This window comes from Saccostrea echinata, unplaced genomic scaffold (genome assembly GCF_033153115.1).
Source record: "Saccostrea echinata isolate AGI-Se365-2 ecotype Australia unplaced genomic scaffold, CSIRO_AGI_Sech_v1 ptg000047l, whole genome shotgun sequence".
Classification (NCBI taxonomy): domain Eukaryota; kingdom Metazoa; phylum Mollusca; class Bivalvia; order Ostreida; family Ostreidae; genus Saccostrea; species Saccostrea echinata.
The window spans coordinates 14157845-14174897 of record NW_026889796.1 but is presented as its reverse complement, the minus strand read 5'-3'; the positions used below and the strand labels follow the sequence as shown (position 1 = coordinate 14174897).

At 32.1% G+C, this 17053-nt stretch overlaps 1 long non-coding RNA gene across 1 annotated transcript; it reads right to left on the bottom strand.

The window, feature by feature from the left end:
• Positions 1–5789: 5789 nt before the first annotated feature.
• Positions 5790–15397, bottom strand: LOC133202731 (uncharacterized). Its single transcript, XR_009723286.1, has 3 exons — positions 15333–15397; positions 6025–6157; positions 5790–5844 (listed from the first exon to the last, which is right to left on the bottom strand). It is a non-coding gene; the product is annotated as an uncharacterized LOC133202731 (long non-coding RNA).
• Between the last annotated feature and the right edge of the window lie 1656 nt (positions 15398–17053).

The following is a 17053-nucleotide window of genomic DNA, read 5'->3' as shown; positions in this document are numbered from 1 at the left end:
AGAGAGAGAGAGAGAGAGAGAGAGAGAGAGAGAGAGTTTTACAGTTATAAAATATTTTCAGTTTATTTGCCATGTTGTTAACATATACAATGGTGTTGTTTGAAACCGAGTACTAATTTTCTTAAATACATGTAGTAATTTGTTGTTTACATTTAAAATGAAAAGTATATATGCTGTCTTTTTTAATTATTCTGTCAAATCATGGTAACTAAAAAGTACATTCCTCGTAGATTCTACTTAATATGACGTTCATAATTGGAACAAAGGATGTCTAGAGTATTATATATGACGTTTATTATTTAAAAAAAGGCCCGTTCCTTGAAAAATCATAAAATTTATGTTAAGTGTAAGCACTTTGTTTGGTTCCAATTCTTGAAATAAAGTCCTTTACAAATAATTCTCCACAAACGCAACTTTCAGACAGCCAAGATGCATTTTATCACTGTAAGTTATCAGATGCATTTATAAAATATTCACTTGCAGAACGAATTAATTTGTTTCTTATTATTAGAGTGTTACAGGATTTAAGCAGGTTTAGCAATTAAATTGCGCCAAACAATTTGATATTCTAATATCAAATTTTATTTGTTTTATTTTTGGATTCTATCTAAAACCATAAATCGTTTATATATATTTTCAGGTATTCATTCTGGCGTGAACCTTATTTCTTGATGTTTCCTGCTTTTATGGTTGGTTCTTTGATAATTCTGACAATTGATGCCCATATCGAGTTTGGTGATTAAAACAAAAAACAAAAACAAAAAAACAAAACAAACAAAAAAAAAAAGCTTTATCAAAAATGTCAAACTTAAAGATTGAGCTTTTGTCTTTAAAGGAAAACCGAGGTAAATTTTACTGGTATCAAGAGGAAGCTGAAAAATTTTGGTTTGCAAATATAATATTTCGTGTGTTGATGTATTGATGTGTGTATTATCATTAACGCTTGGTTGCAAATCTCTCACCTGATGTTGTCTTCGACGAGGGCCAAAAGCCTTACACTGGAACTGTTTAAGAGGTTGTGTCCCAATCTTTGTTGAATTTCATGTCTACAAATGACAATAGTATTGGTATTTTGTTTCCTCAAATTTGGAAACAAATATTGTCAAATACCTGTAATTTTGTTTCAGTGCCCATTTATTTAAATGCACCTTTACGGTGATAATTTAAATTTGCATCTAAAAGGGTGGTATGCCACACCAAAGGTTTATTTGATGGATTCTTAAAGTTTCCTTTTTTAACAATTGAACTCAGAATTACTAGTGAAAGATCATTATAAGCTCTAGTTTTATATGATTTTATTTTTTTCAGTGAAAATTAAAAAAATTATTTCGATCGCAGATAAGAAACAGGAGCTTAAAATTTTCAGTTAATTAATGATAATTTAGTTTATGTAATAAAAAACTATTTATAACTATGTCAATCAGTATTAATTGATATTCTTAAAATTAAAATCTTAAAAAGAACTGTTTTATTATAGTGAGGAAATACTAGAAAACCATATTTTGAAATGAAATAGTGAAATTTAAAACAAAAGTCAATTTAAAATTTAAACCTTTCCCGATTGAAATTATACTGATTTCGACTTCAGTATATTTAAGGTGAAAAAGTTAACCAATTTCACAAAAATTTTAAATTCCATGCTTGTAATGTAGTTTTGAAATCAATTGAACATAAACTGGTCTTCCCCTGGCTATTGGATCGGACGGTAATTTGTTGATATTTTATTTTGCATTAATATTTATTGGGATCGATTTAATTCTCAGTCGGGCTTAGTGCAAATTTTATGATAAGCCTTTTTTCCCATTAAATTTCAATATTCCATTTTTTTAATCATCAAATTTTCTTTCTCTAAAAGTAAAAAAAGGGTCTTTTAATTCTATCGATAGAATTTAAATAAATATTAACGAATACTGATTATACTGATAAAGAATTTGTATTAAATAAAGTAAAATGTCGACCTACCTCCTGTTGCAATTTTTCATTAAATATTTATATTATGCATTAATCAACAGCAAGATTTAAAAAATGTCTTACTTTCAATCAAAACAATACTAATTATTTTTCTAAAAATACACACACACCCCACCCCACCCCCCCGCAAAAAAAAAAAATCATACAAAAATTATGAAGAGCTGATATTGGTCTTATAATGCCGAAACCATATGTCAAAGGAACTACATTTAATTGCCATTAAAGAAGTTTGGGTGTGGAAACTTACTTGATAATCACAAAAACTTTGACTACAGAAGAAAAAAAATCCATACAAAAAATTTTGACTATATTTCTTTCACATTCAAATTTAAAAAATAGAGTGTTTGATTAGATTGATTGATTGATTGTTCATTGCTTAAGTCCTAGTCGGCCATATTTCAGCCATATTTCGGCGGAATAAAAATGATAGCTATGCGTCAAAAAATCATTTCTTTCTCTTTTTTTTTGAGTTGACCATTGATTATTTAGGCAAATTCTTCACACAATTTTAGTACAATGTACATGTTTTCTAAAAATAGATGGCGCTCACCGGTATTATTTTGGGACGACACATCTCCGTTGCATCTACCAACATAGCAAAGGCAAACGAAGTGCATCTTCGAGATGGACTTATAGCCCCACTCACCGATTAATACAGAATACAAAGGATACTATTATGATTTTCAAAGTAAGTACGTATGAACAATGTCCATTTGTTAAAAATATTTTTATTTACTTTATCAAGGTAACTAGTTTATTTGTCGATCGTAAAAATATTTTTTTTAAATGATTCATTTCGTGAAGCTTTGTGTAAATTAAATCTTAATGCAGATCTATATAATTTATAGCTAAAATAATTTCATATATATACTTGTAATGAATTTTGTGAAAACTATTCAAAAGAGAGAGAGAGAGAGAGAGAGAGAGAGAGAGAGAGAGAGAATGCTAAGTTATTTTTTTTTAAATGAAAACAGAAAGAAAACTCAAATTTTCATTGTGAAGATAAAAAGATAAATGAAAATTAAAAAAATCTTAATGTTGGATTTCTTTTTCAATTCAGCAAATTAGAAAGTATCAATTACTAAGAGTCGGTTAAGCGGAAATGTGTGTCCCGGGGCAAAGAAAAAATCCCCAACAGGATACAGCGAATTAAGCTTCGACTGTATTGAGGGTTGTGCCAAAATTACAGATGTACGTATGGTAATTACAGTCTCTTGTCTAACAACTGTCACAAATTTGCTAACCGGCTGTCAGAAGTTCTATGTAGAAGAGGCACAACGTGACCTGATTGGTGTAAAGGAAGCTGTGATTATGTGGAATATAATTAGTTTTGAAAAAAATGAAGATGTTTACAAAACTTGATACATCAACAATACCGAAATATCATCTAGATGAATAGTTTATTTGTAAATTGCACAAATGTTATGTACATTTATTTTAGTAAAAATTGTGAAAAAGTGAAATTTGAAACACCAACTATCAAATAAAAATGAAAAAAAAAATCTTCATAAAGTTTCGTCTTCTTTGTTTTACAAATACATGTATATGATCCATGAAGTAATGTCTTATTTGATGCAAATCATACATAATAGATGGATGACTAAAATGTGCATTTTTTGCTTGTTGTGGGAGAATGGCCGGACAAGGCGCGATAATTATTCACCTATTCCATTTCAGGATAGACAGTACAATTTGCCCCCCTTAATCTTATTCAAGAAAATTTGGCTCTTTCAGAGAGGTACACTTCCGTGCTTTAGTGTATAATCTGATATTTAGAAATTGCGTAAAGGAATTCTGGTATAGTTTATAGTTTATGGTGAAACAGAGGCACCAATTAATGGAAGTACTTCCGTTTAACCACAAACCTGCCCCGCGCATGCGATGTGTCAGCCTCCGGAAATACTTCTGAGTTTCACTCTTTCTCCTAAATCACTTCATCTAACTGTTTACTTAATTATTTTTTTACCAAAATAATAAATACATTGCACTTAAGGTCAAACGTGGTGTTTAATGCTTGTTCTTTTTTGCATAATTGGGAAATATAAGTGGATAATTTGTGAAGTCTTTAACACCCAGATACTCTCTCTCTCTCTTTCCAGATAACATCTTTGATTAAAAAGTAAAATGTCATTGTAGAAAAATACTTTTCCCCCATAACTTAGACCTTTTGCTTACATAATAAACGGTCTGTTGCATAAACGCACATGTAAGAAGACTACGCACTATAAGTATACTATACAGTACATGTAAACACGAACATTTTACTGTAATGATTTTTTTTTTACCAACTGCAGCATCTTTTACTTGTTGGTGTTTTTTTTTGAAAATCAAAATATGTCTCGTGATCCTAAAAAAAATTTAAAAAAATAATAAAAAAAAACCCCGCAATGTTTAAGAGGAAAAATTTAATCGTTAAGTGACTGTGTCGTTTTAGACTTAAAACATTATTATGACAACATCAACTTTTGTTCTTTTAATACTTTCTTGTTCTTGAAAGGCACAAGATAGACCATTGAGTTACATGTAACTGTCCAGTAAGTTAAAAAAGAAATCTGTCCATTATTAGAAATCATGGAGTATATTTAATAACTTTTTGGATAGTTACAGGTAAGTTACTGGATTAAGAAAACACATCAAAGATTCAATAATTTTTTCAAGCAATGAATCTAACATGTTTCACAATGAAATATGTATTCCTAGTCACAGAAACATAGACTGAAACTTTGTATTTTTTCCAATAGATATTGAAATGTATACTCCAACTCAAAATGAATGTCATAACTTAAATTTGAAGGAAATATCTCCGAATTCGAGTAAAATGTAACTTGCAACAACATCATAAGCGGGAAAAATTACTTCTCATTTTAATGCCTTCCTGGCAAGGATCAGTATCTTCATCTTCCTTATAACTAGCTCTTTGGATAACTTTGCTTACTTTCTTTAGGAGCATATCCTTCTTTTCTTCTATTAAAGGAATGCAAGGGGAGTTTGGTCAATAGTCTTTGGCTCTTTTTCCGATTCGTTTTTGACTAGCGACAAAAAACTAATAAATTTGTTGATTTCTTTATCACTCAACACCTTAACGTCCTTTAGCATGAAAACATCAACATTGGGGACTGTGGTTATTGTAGTTACATTCCCTCTGTCAGTTAAAGAACACAGTCACTGCCCATTTACAGTTCTGCTCCGTTTTCTGCGATAAGTCTTTTCTAAATCATTTAAATTTTGTTGATTTAATTACGGAAATCTTTCTACTTTTCCTTCGTTTTTTCCTGCATCTTTGAATAACTTTGACCAAAAGTTAAGGAAAAAAACAGTCCTTTTTGAGTTCAAAGTTCATTTTCTTAACAATCTAACCTCAAAATCAAAAATATCACTTGAGAATGACATCTGTATTATAACTTTATTGCATCATCATATATAAATTTGTTTTGCATCAAACAATGATTTCTCCCTTGTAAGAAGACATGCTTTCAACATTCACAAGAATATAATGCTAAAATCTCAGGCCCTGTGGTTAAATATTCTTTTTTCCCCTGAAATATTTTAATTTCAAATTAGACCTATTTTAAACTTCCTCTTCCAAAAGGACAGAAAAAGACTCATGATTACAATATATCACATATTGTTGGTATAAAATGGTTATAAATCTCCCAAGATAATTCGGGAATGTTACACAGGTTAGAAATTATATATAAATTAAAACCACACTTGCATCAAATGTATGAAAAACCACTTTTCATTAGACGAAAAATTTCGACGTTCATTTGAAAAAAATAATCAATAAATAATAATTTTCAAGATTTATTATTAAGTTTGTCGATTCGAACATCGTCTCTGCAATTTTACCCAAGTTGGTGTAAGAAATCGTAGCTAGAAGAAAATGATATTGCATGAAAGGTTTGAAATAATAAGCTTGTATTCTTATAACATTTTAAAGTCGTAAATTTTGGCTGCTTTTTGTTCTTAGAAATTTTCAAAAGATAAGCTGAAGACCGGGAAATTTCTTATCATTAAAATACTAATAGATTCTTTATTTTGAATAAAACGCACGCATGATGCAGACAGTATTCCCTGCATTCCTTGGCCTCTTCACTGTCGTACAGAACTCTTGTAGCGTTTTTATCCTGAAGGCACTTCATTCCACACGCCATCATTGGGGTAATCAGTTGCATATAGCATAGTGCTGAAAGAAGAGAACGAACTAAACATCAAGAGTAATTTAAGATTTGTACATAAGTGTGTAGAAATGATTAAAAGGTACATTTTAATCTGATGATAACTCAAAATGATCTGTTATTGGAGATGATCCATCTATATACAGTACCGACCGGACACAACCTAACACCAGAGCGAATCCAAAGCACACCCCGGGTTCGCTTCCTGGGTTCGCTCGGGGTCCGCTGCGGGTCCGCTTTCAGAAAATTTGGGACCGCTCTAGGTGCGCTTCGGGTTCGCTCTGCGTTCGCTCGGGGTCAGCTCTGGGTCCGCTAGAGTGAACCCGGCGTTCGCTTTCCGGGTTCGCTTTACGCACTCATGCGTGAAGCGGACCCCGCTTTAATCTTACCGCCAGTAAGCCCCGCCCCTTGTATATTCCAAATACAGTAGTGAAATCGATCATTACTGTTTTTGTGGCGATCGAAACATGTACATGTAAGTGACAATATGGAGAACGTTGATAAATTTTCAAGAATTTCACCGTACATTCGACGTAGAATTATCACTTTTATTTCTCTTAACTTACAAGCTAAGTATATCTCGAAAGAAAAAGAAGAAAAGGTGTTAAATTTATTTTCGATGTATCGGATGAAGTGAAATTGATAAGAGTATCTTAATAAAAAAAGCTTTCAAATTCATTTGTTTCCATTATTCATGCGTTTCAAAATAAGTTGGAACTTCCAATTGTAATTGCAATTGCTAAATCGTAATTTAAATGTTTGAAAGACAAACAACTGAATTATGATCTTATCTTTGAAATAGCTGAGACATACTGTACACGTAAAATGGTAAGTTTTCATATTTAGCACTTTACATTTAAGCTAGGTTGTCGTCCATTACATGTATATGTAGGTCGTGATAATCACTAAAAATTCTCATACAGTGTAAAAAATTATTTTAATTTTTATTGAGTTTCGTTTTACAGATCATTTATAATTCACTTCCATGCTATAAATCATTTTTATAAGGCGAGTTTAACGGAAGACTTATTAAAAAAAAACAACAATCGAAAAAACAAAACAAACAAACAAACAAGAACTAATAACTGGTCCACTGATAAGAATATATTATTTTTTAAAGTTGTTTTCAAATATATGTAAATGATCATTTGAATAGTTTGTGTTCCTTACTGGTTCATGATCCCCCCTCCCCCCGCCCCACTACATACATGTACATACTGGAGCGGCAAGTTAACAAACAAAATTCTAAATGTTTAAAAATAAATAAAAACAAAAAGAAAACAAACAAAATAAGAATTCAATAACTGTAAACTCGCATGATTAAGTAGATGAAATTAAGATAATAACGCCCGATTTTTTTTTATTGTTTTATTTCGATGAGCCCCCCCCCCCCCCACCCCTCTCCGTACTCGAATTGTTTTCTATAGGCCGGTTGTAGCGATTTTAATTTCAAATAATATACAGTGCTCTCTCTCTCTCTCTCTCTCTCTCTCTCTCTCTCTCGTAAACCTGTTTTACTGATTTTCAGCATTAAGGTGGCAGCAAATTACATGCAACGTACTAAAGAACTATGACGTTTCCAAATTAAAAAAAAATAAGAATAATAATTGAATTTCTCATTGATAACGTGCCCAGACGAGGTACATGTAACTTAAGGGGCATCGAATGTAGGGGGAAAATATACTCAGGTATACCGTGACCATGGAGACAGTATACATCCAGCTAGCAAGTGTCAATTAAAAAAACCCCACCGCAATTGCTCTTAGCACCCGCAATATATTCGAAACAGGTGGATGATTACCGACACTTGATGACCTTGGCTTCACTTTGAAACTATAATTATTAAAGTGTTACATGTAAAATTAAATAATTATGACAATTTCAAAGTTAAAATACAGATACCTATGTAATGAAAAAAATATATGTACGTTTCGTATTAAGGTATCATTGCAAGTTCAATTTACAAATGTTGGAATTACGTGTACTTTTCATGCACAAGTACAAAACGTACACGTCAAGTATTTTTTTTTTATATCCATATAAAGTCTTTCGAAAATTACATGTTGTACATGTAAGAGGTTCGTGAACATGTAAACCTGTATATATATATATATATATATATATATATATATATATATATATATATATATATATATATATATATATATATATATATATATATATATATATATATATATATATATGGACGCGAAGGAAAATGATAAGCATTTTTGCGTTTTTGTTTGCTTGTTTGTTTGTTTGTTTTTTTTTTTTTGACTTGCAAGTAGTTACAAAAATTCAAAAACATACAATGTAAGGTCTACATGTAGGATAATTAGAATTGACAAAATAATCTTTCCCTATATACATATACATGTATTTAAATCAAGCTATTTACTAAATTTTGGTAAAAGATTAATTAAAAAATATCACAGTAGTTAAAAAATGAGATTTTATTCTCCAATTTACGTATTGACATAATGCACATTTATACTGTACAATGTACATTTATTTTTATTTTTTTTTTATGATCAATTATTAAGATCGATAATTTCGATGTTGATCTGGATAAATTAAAACGTGCATGTAAATTGAAATAATAAATAAAAAATAATTAAATTAAAGCACGTACATATTCTTATACTGTATCTTGAAATAATAAAATTCTATAATTTATCGAAGACCAGTTTTTTTTAATTCTTTTTTTTTTTTTAGTAACAATTGTTATAACCATTATTATCTTCTTTTTTCTATTATGAATTAAAGTACTTATTGTCTGATAAATTTATGCAATGTATATTTATACATGTATATTAATGGATTTTAAAAATATAAAGAAAATAAATGTGTAACGATACATGTAACATGCTACCTGGATAATAAAATATATAAGGTATTAATAGATTTTAAAGATAAAAAATAATGAAAATAGATGTGTAAATATTGCATTTTGTCTGGAGAATTAAAATATATAAATGTAAAATCATGTTTAAAAATCATATTAATAATATTTTTACATTGTACATTCACACGCTTTGCTTGTACAATGTTTAGATTACAAACTGGCATGTTGTCTGTTCGATGCGCTGATGGTCAACGCATTTTATCACTTATCCTGATTGACAGACCTGTTCGGCATGTTGATTGGTGGACGCGCTGATGATTTAATCGCTAATCCTGATTGACAGCTCTGTTACGCAACACCGAACGCGCGTTCGCTTTCTGGGACCGCTACTGAATTTGGGGTTCGCTTTCAGCGTTCGCTCTGGGTCCGCTCTGGGTTCGCTGCGGGTTCGCTACGGGTGCGCTCCGGGTTCGCTCGGGGTCAGCACTAGCGGACCCCAAGCGAACCCGAAGCGAACCCAGAGAGCGAACCCGGGGTGCGCTCTGGGTTCGCTTTCTGTTAGGTTGTGTCTGGTCGGTACTGTACATGTACTAATCATATGCAGGCATATATATTATGCTTTAGATTTAATACCTGATTTGTGATGACATGATATAGAGTAAAATTACTTGTGACTTGTGACATTTATTTCTCCGTAGGAGTAATACCACATGATCACTTTTTGAGAGATCTATTGTTATGAGTTGATATCTTTCCTAATAATTTTGCTCATACTTTCGTAAGAACACATTTCTTTCATGCTAAGATAGATACCTCAAGTAAATTATGAATACATTGCTAACGTGCTAAATTTTCTTCACCAATGATTTCTTTCAAATAATTATCCACTTTTTCTGTTGAATTTGCTAAATATTTATTTTTTCTTTCTTTTTCTGATAGCAAAGTAAATGACATATTAGGGCGTACACATAAAATGTGGATTTTAATTGATATTTTACTTATTTGATTTAAAAATGAAATATTTTTCAAAGACAGATGTAACCTATCATTTTAACACTAAAGAAGAAAGCAATACTCAACATTTGCATATATTTAACGGTTTTTAGGTCACCTGAGTCACTCAGGTGACCTATTGCTATCTCTTTTCGTCCGTCGTCGTGTGTCGTCCGTCGTCCGTCGGTCGTAAACTTTTGAACATTTTCAGCTTCTTCTCTGGAACCAGCAAACCAATTTCAACCAATTTTGGCATATAGCATCTATGGGTGAAGGGGAACAAAAATTGTAAAATTCGTGGCCCCTGCCCCCCTGGGGCCTGAGGGGTGGGGCCAAAACCATCAAAATTAATGCAATCTTTAAAAATCTTCTTCTTTACTCCTGGACATCAAGCAGTCAAACTGTTGGCATGATTGTAATAAGCATTGAGCCCTCTACCAAAATTGTGAAATTCATGGCCCCAGGGTCAGGGGTTCTGGTGCTAGGGAGGGGCTATATAGATCATATAGTGAAAGTGCATTATTTCTTTGAAAATCTTTTTCTCTACTCCTGGGTATTATTGAAACAAATTGAATACATAGTTATGATAAGCAAGAGTGACTCTACCAAAATTGTGAAATTCATAGCCCCAGGGTCAGGGGTTCTGGTGCTAGGGCGGGGCTATATAGATCATATAATGAAAGTGTATTATTTCTTAAAAAATCTTCTTCTCTACTCCTGGGTATTATTGATACAAATTGAAGACATAGTTATGATAAGCAAGAGTGACTCTACCAAAATTGTGAAATTCACGGCCCCAGGGTCAGGGGTTCTGGTGCTAGAGCGGGGCTATATAGATCATATAATGAAAGTGCATTATTTCTTTGAAAATCTTCTTCTCTACTCCTGGGTACAATTGAAACAAATTGAATACATAGTTATAATAAGCAAGAGTGACTCTACCAAAATTGTGAAATTCATAGCCCCAGGGTCAGGAGTTCTGATGCTAGGGCGGGGCTATATAGATCATATAGTGAAAGTGCATTATTTCTTTGAAAAACTTCTTCTCTACTCCTGGGTATTATTGAAACAATTAAATACATAGTAATGATAAACAAGAGTGACTCTACCAAAATTGTGAAATTCATAGCCCCAGGGTCAGGGGTCCTGGTGCTAGGGCGGGGCTATATAGATCATATACTGAAAGTGTATTATTTCTTTGAAAATCTTCTTCTCTACTCCTGGGTATTATTTAAACAAATTGAATACATAGTTATGATAAGCAAGAGTGACTCTACCAAAATTGTGAAATTCATAGCCCCAGGGTCAGGAGTTCTAATGCTAAAGCGGGGCTATATAGATCATATAATGAAAGTGCATTATTTCTTTGAAAATCTTCTTCTCCTGGGTATTATTGAAACAAATTAAGTACATAGCTATGATAAGCAAGGGTGACTCTACCAAAATTGTGAAATTCATAGCCCCAGGGTCAGGGGTTCTAATATTAGGGCAGGGCTCTAATTATTATATAGTGAAAATGCATTAATGCTTTAAAAATCTTCTCTTCACCTAGGCATATCAGAGGCAAAAAGAGTAAAAGTTTTAATAAGGAAGGGTTTTTTTTACCAGATTTTTGAACATCAGAACCATTTGATCAAGTGTTCTGGTCCAAGCCAGGGCTCTATTAATTTGTATTCTACTGAGAGGAGTTATTCCCCTTTGCCATTTACTTGTGATAATTAATCACTGTAAATAATGTACTTGAAAGGTTAATAGAAAAAGAGAATTATGCAAGAATTTTTATTGTATAATACAAAAAGAACTTTCATAGTTTTAATGATCAGGTAGACTTGTAAGTAACAGATAAATAAAAATGAGACAAAAATAACTTGTCTTATTAAATGTTCATCAAAGACCAAGAGAGGCCAATGTAAGAGATTTCAACAAGGAATTAAAAGAGTACAGAAGCCCTGATTATAAGTTTGTTTATATACTGTCTGGTGAGAGTGATAAATGGGGAACAGATTATATAATTAGAACCTAAATTTATGTACTGTTAATGAACACTAGATTAATTATTTTGTTGATCCTGATCACCCTATTTTTCTTGCTTTTGGGCAACAAAGCTTCACCTTTCAGTTCATTTTATACTCTATGGATCCTCTAAATTGTTGTATTATACTCAGGTGACCGTTAAGGCCCTTGGGCCTCTTGTTTAAATTAAAAATTGAAACCGATTTCTAAGGTGAAAGCCCCGTAAAGAACAAAACCAAATGGTAATCTAAAATTTCCCATCGTCAACGTTTTATTTCTTAAAAATGAATTTCAGAGATTAAAGAGATTAAATAAATGATGATTTTCCTTCTCATGTTGAATTATAAACCTCTAAAAATATTTTGATATTAGTCTTCCTTTGAAGTCCAAGACGGCTCGTAAGGAATTTTTAAAACCAGAAGTCTCTGGCGACACTGTAGCTCTTCTGCTGTGCACATTTAATAAAAGGAAATATATCTTAGTATATTCTACTTGTGTAACAAGGCTATTTGAAATACGACCAAAATTGTAGAAGGATTAATGTTTTGAAAGAATTTCAAAGATAATTCTATTTATAGCAACACATGCAATATCCATTCTTAAACACCCAATTTTATGTTAACGCCCCCAAAATCTACCTAATTCGAGATCAATGGTATACCGCCTGTCAATCATTAAAAAAAACAATAGCTTCTGATTTGATTGACGGGCCAGCTACGTCGGCAACCTGATAATCTGAGTTTGCATGTCTTGAAAACAATTACTTCGTCATGCGTCAAACACTTTAATGTACCGCGTGAAAGGTCGCTATGTATACACTCTGGTTAAAAAAAATCTTATCGCTGTTATATTGGTTGATAATTTTATTTTTTAAAAATAATTGAGAGTAGACAATTAAAACAGTGACTTCGTGATTTTTTTTTCTATTTTCACTGCTATTTTGTACTTGTTAGCGATATGACGTCCAAGAGAACTATAGAAGAAAAATTAGCGGATATTCAAGCCATCTCTTCCTTTAATAACTGAGATTCGGAGAGAGAAAAAGTTTCTTTAGCAGCACAGACCGATAATTCTTCGAAGCCCCTTATTCAACATGTGCCTTGATTTTAAGAATGTACGTACAAGTAATGCCCTTGTCGACCTTGGACTCGGGTACACAGAAATTCAATTCGCCGTAATTGGAAACAATCGCGATCGACCACCTCCCCCACCATTTGAAAATTATAACAAAATGCAATGGATTAAATAAGAAAAGATATTTATACTAATATAAATAAAGTATCTTGTATCTAACGACATGAATTACGAAAGATTCTTCTTATATCCAAACCCGTAAACAGGGCATAAGTACACGGACCTTCGGAAATGGCGAATATTTGGACACCATTGTTCGCCAGAAAAGTAAATAATATTCCGATCGTGGTAAATGTCCACACAATAAGTGGAATCTTCTATTTCAATATTCACACTTAATATTTTATAATAATTTCTTTTTATTGGCGATTAAAATATTGATATGATTGCTTTATAGTTTTCACGCGTTTATTTTTTTAATTTTACGATTTTAAAAAAAGATATGTCTTTTTCATTTTTTTTCTTCAAAAGATATCGACAAAAACTCTAAGTCTACAAATTTTATATTTCAGTACATAATTTCTTTAAATATTTTAACTCAAAATTATGCACAAAACGCGTAATGTTGACCCTGATTATCAAAAGCCGGACTTCCTGTGTAATGCAGCGTGTATAGGGATTTTTGACATCTTGAGTATTGGGGCTCTCCAGGTAAATAACATCAGTACTACCAAGACCACTCCCCCTCCTCAGGTAACCGTACGGTAAAAAAATTGGGTCTTTAAAAAAATTAAAAGAATAATTAAACTAAGTATAGCCTACGTGAATACCAAGTCTCATTCAAATCAAATTTAAACTCTAGGAGGGCTAGCATTTCAAAAAATTGTTCAGAATTTTCTATATTAAGTAACTATGGAAACACAGTTTATGGAAATCAATAACTGATTTACAGAAATATGTGTCTTTGTAAAGTTTATTTATGATACAAATCGGACCAAAACAATAGAAGGATTAGCGTTTTGAAAGTATTTCACAGACATTTCTATTTTAAGTAACCAAAGCAGCACCCGGTGTCAAATCAGAAGCAGACATGTAGGATATTGTATGTCAGTAAAGTCATATCTGTGATCCAAGTCTTATTTTCATCGGACCAAAATTGTAGGAGGAGTAGCGTTTTGAAAGAATTTTACAGAATTTTCAATTTTTAGTTTCCATGGTAACACCCTATGTCAACTCAGAAACCGATATGTAGAATTATGTATCTTTGTAAAGTCAACTTCCGTTTCATTTCTATTTATATTAACTATGACAAACCGTTTTTCGAAAGCAAAAACCGATATATAGAATGATGTATTTCGGAAAAGTCTACTGTTCCAAGTGTTATTGTAATCAAACCAAAATTGTAGGAAGAGTGGCATTTTGAAAGAATATCAAAGAAATTTCTATTTTGGCTACTAAGGCAAAACCGCTAGTCAAAATCAAAATCTGATACATGTATTTAGAAAAATGTATCTTAGAATAGTTTACTAGTGTTTAAAGTCTCACTGGAATCAGGAGGAGGAGCATTTTGAAAGGATATCAAAGAAATTTTTATTAAAAGTAACAATGGCAGTATCGTTTGTCCAAATCAAAATTCGATGCATAGAATTATAAGACTTAGTATAACCTACTTGTGTACAAAGTCATATTGAAATTGGACCATAACTGTAGAAGAAATAGGGATTTGAGAAGTTGTTTACAGAGAGACGGGCAGCTAGAGAGATAGATGAACAACGGACACCTTACTAATGAGATCTTTCGAAGAGCTTATAATTGAAAAAAAGGAAGAAAAGTTGTCAATGAGAAATGGACGTATGGAACTAAAAAACAGACAACTAAAAGGCTATTTGATTAAGCTACAAAGCATGAAAATATTAATTCACTGTAAACAGTAAAATATTGAAACAGCAATAATGGTAATATTTGGCTTACACTCAAATGAAATACAACGGATACAGCGCCACCGTATACTTAAGAAACTTATAAGATAAAAGAGTGAACAATTTCTTTTACATTTCTAGCGAAATATGTTCAGAAGTTCTCAATACAATCAGCAATGTCCATTAATTAGGATGTCATTTATTTTGACCTGACTGGGGGGGGGGGGGGGTTAAATATATACCGTACTAGAGCATGTTTCAGAATCTCGTCCTTTTGATTTTTCAGATAGGTTAATTGATTCTGAAATGATTTAACAATTAAAAATATAAACAACATACCTAAAATATTGGCCAAAAGCAAGAGAAACAAAATCTTTGCCATTCTGAATGTACTTAAATATCAAGTTCGTATTTTGAGGATCGAGGTTATCGATATCTTATCTTTGTCATTCTGCAAGATCACTCACTTTTATCACGGGAATAATCATAGCTCATTATTCCTTCAAGACTGACATGTTTTTTTCTCCCTATTTAAGGTTTGCCACATATTGTTTTTGCTCTATACATTAGACTTTCTTCCTTCTCTTCGTTCTTTCGAATTTATACAAACACATCTTTACTCCTCACTAAAATATTTACTATAACTTCAGGGGTACTGTACAACAGTATATTTGAGAAGTGGTGTAAATCAGATGTGGATATTTAAAAACTCAAAAGAACTTTTGGAAAATTTGAAATCACAAAATATTACTAATATAAATAGCATCAAAACATACGACTTTTCAACACTTTATACAACCATTCCCCACGATAAATTGAAGTCCAGGCTTTTTGACATCATAGACAGCTGCCTTTGCAATAAAAATGGAACTCGTAAATATACTTACCTTGTCATTGGTCATTTACAGAATTATTTTGTTAAAAAGCACTCTGATTTTACACACAAGTACAATGAAGTTGATATGAAAAAGATGCTTGAGTTTCTGATTGACAATATCTATGTAGATTTTGGAGATCAGGTCTTCGAACTATCTGTTGGAATTCCCATTGGAACCTATTGCGCCCCCTTATTAGCAGACCTATTTTTGTATTCATATAAAACAGAATTTATTCAAAAACTTCTACATGAGAAGAAGAAAATCTCTTGCTGCGGCTTTCAACTCGACATTTCGATATATCGACGACGAATTATCAATTAACAATAGTTACTTTAATTCATATGTCGACTCGAAATATCCCAGTGAGCTTGAAATAAAAGATACTACAGATTCTGACACATCTGTTTCATATTAAGATATTTTACTAGAAAAAGACGTTAATGGTAACCTAACAACAAAGCTTTATGATAAACGTGATGACTTCAACTTTTCAATCGTCAACTTCCCTTTCTTATGTAACAATATACCATTATCACCTGCATATATGGCGGTTTATGTTTCTCAGTTAATTCGATACGCAAGAGCATGCTCTACGTATGAACAATTTTTAAAACGAGGCAAGCTATTGACAAAAAGTTGGTTAAACAAGGATACCAACAGTCTCGTTTGAAGTCATCTTTTCGCAAATTTTACGGTTGATACAATGACTCAGCACATACAACCTATCATTGAGTCAAATGCTGACTGACGTTTTTCATACTAATTGTTAGGCAATTATTTATACACTGAACTGTCTACGGATTTCTCCGTTATTACCCTATCATGACAAAGAGCACACGGCGGGTGTGACCGGTCCGCAGGGGATACTCACTCCATCATGGCACTTGGTCCCACCTCTAAATTTTGAGGTCCTTGTTTGCTCTGCTTCAAATTTGTATCATTTCATTGGACTTCCGAAATTGAATACTATTCGTTATCTTCACATTTCATCCAGTGATGTGGAATGTTACTCATAATTGCTTTATGTACTGGTCAGCTTCCTTTTTATCACTGATAAGCATTTTAATGGATCAATTTTAAAGATTAATAAATTGATGCTTTTTGAAGAGGAAGTTCGAATTTTATACGAAAACGAATACCCAGACCTCCGACTTGATGATTTTAGTATCACAGAAACCGGTA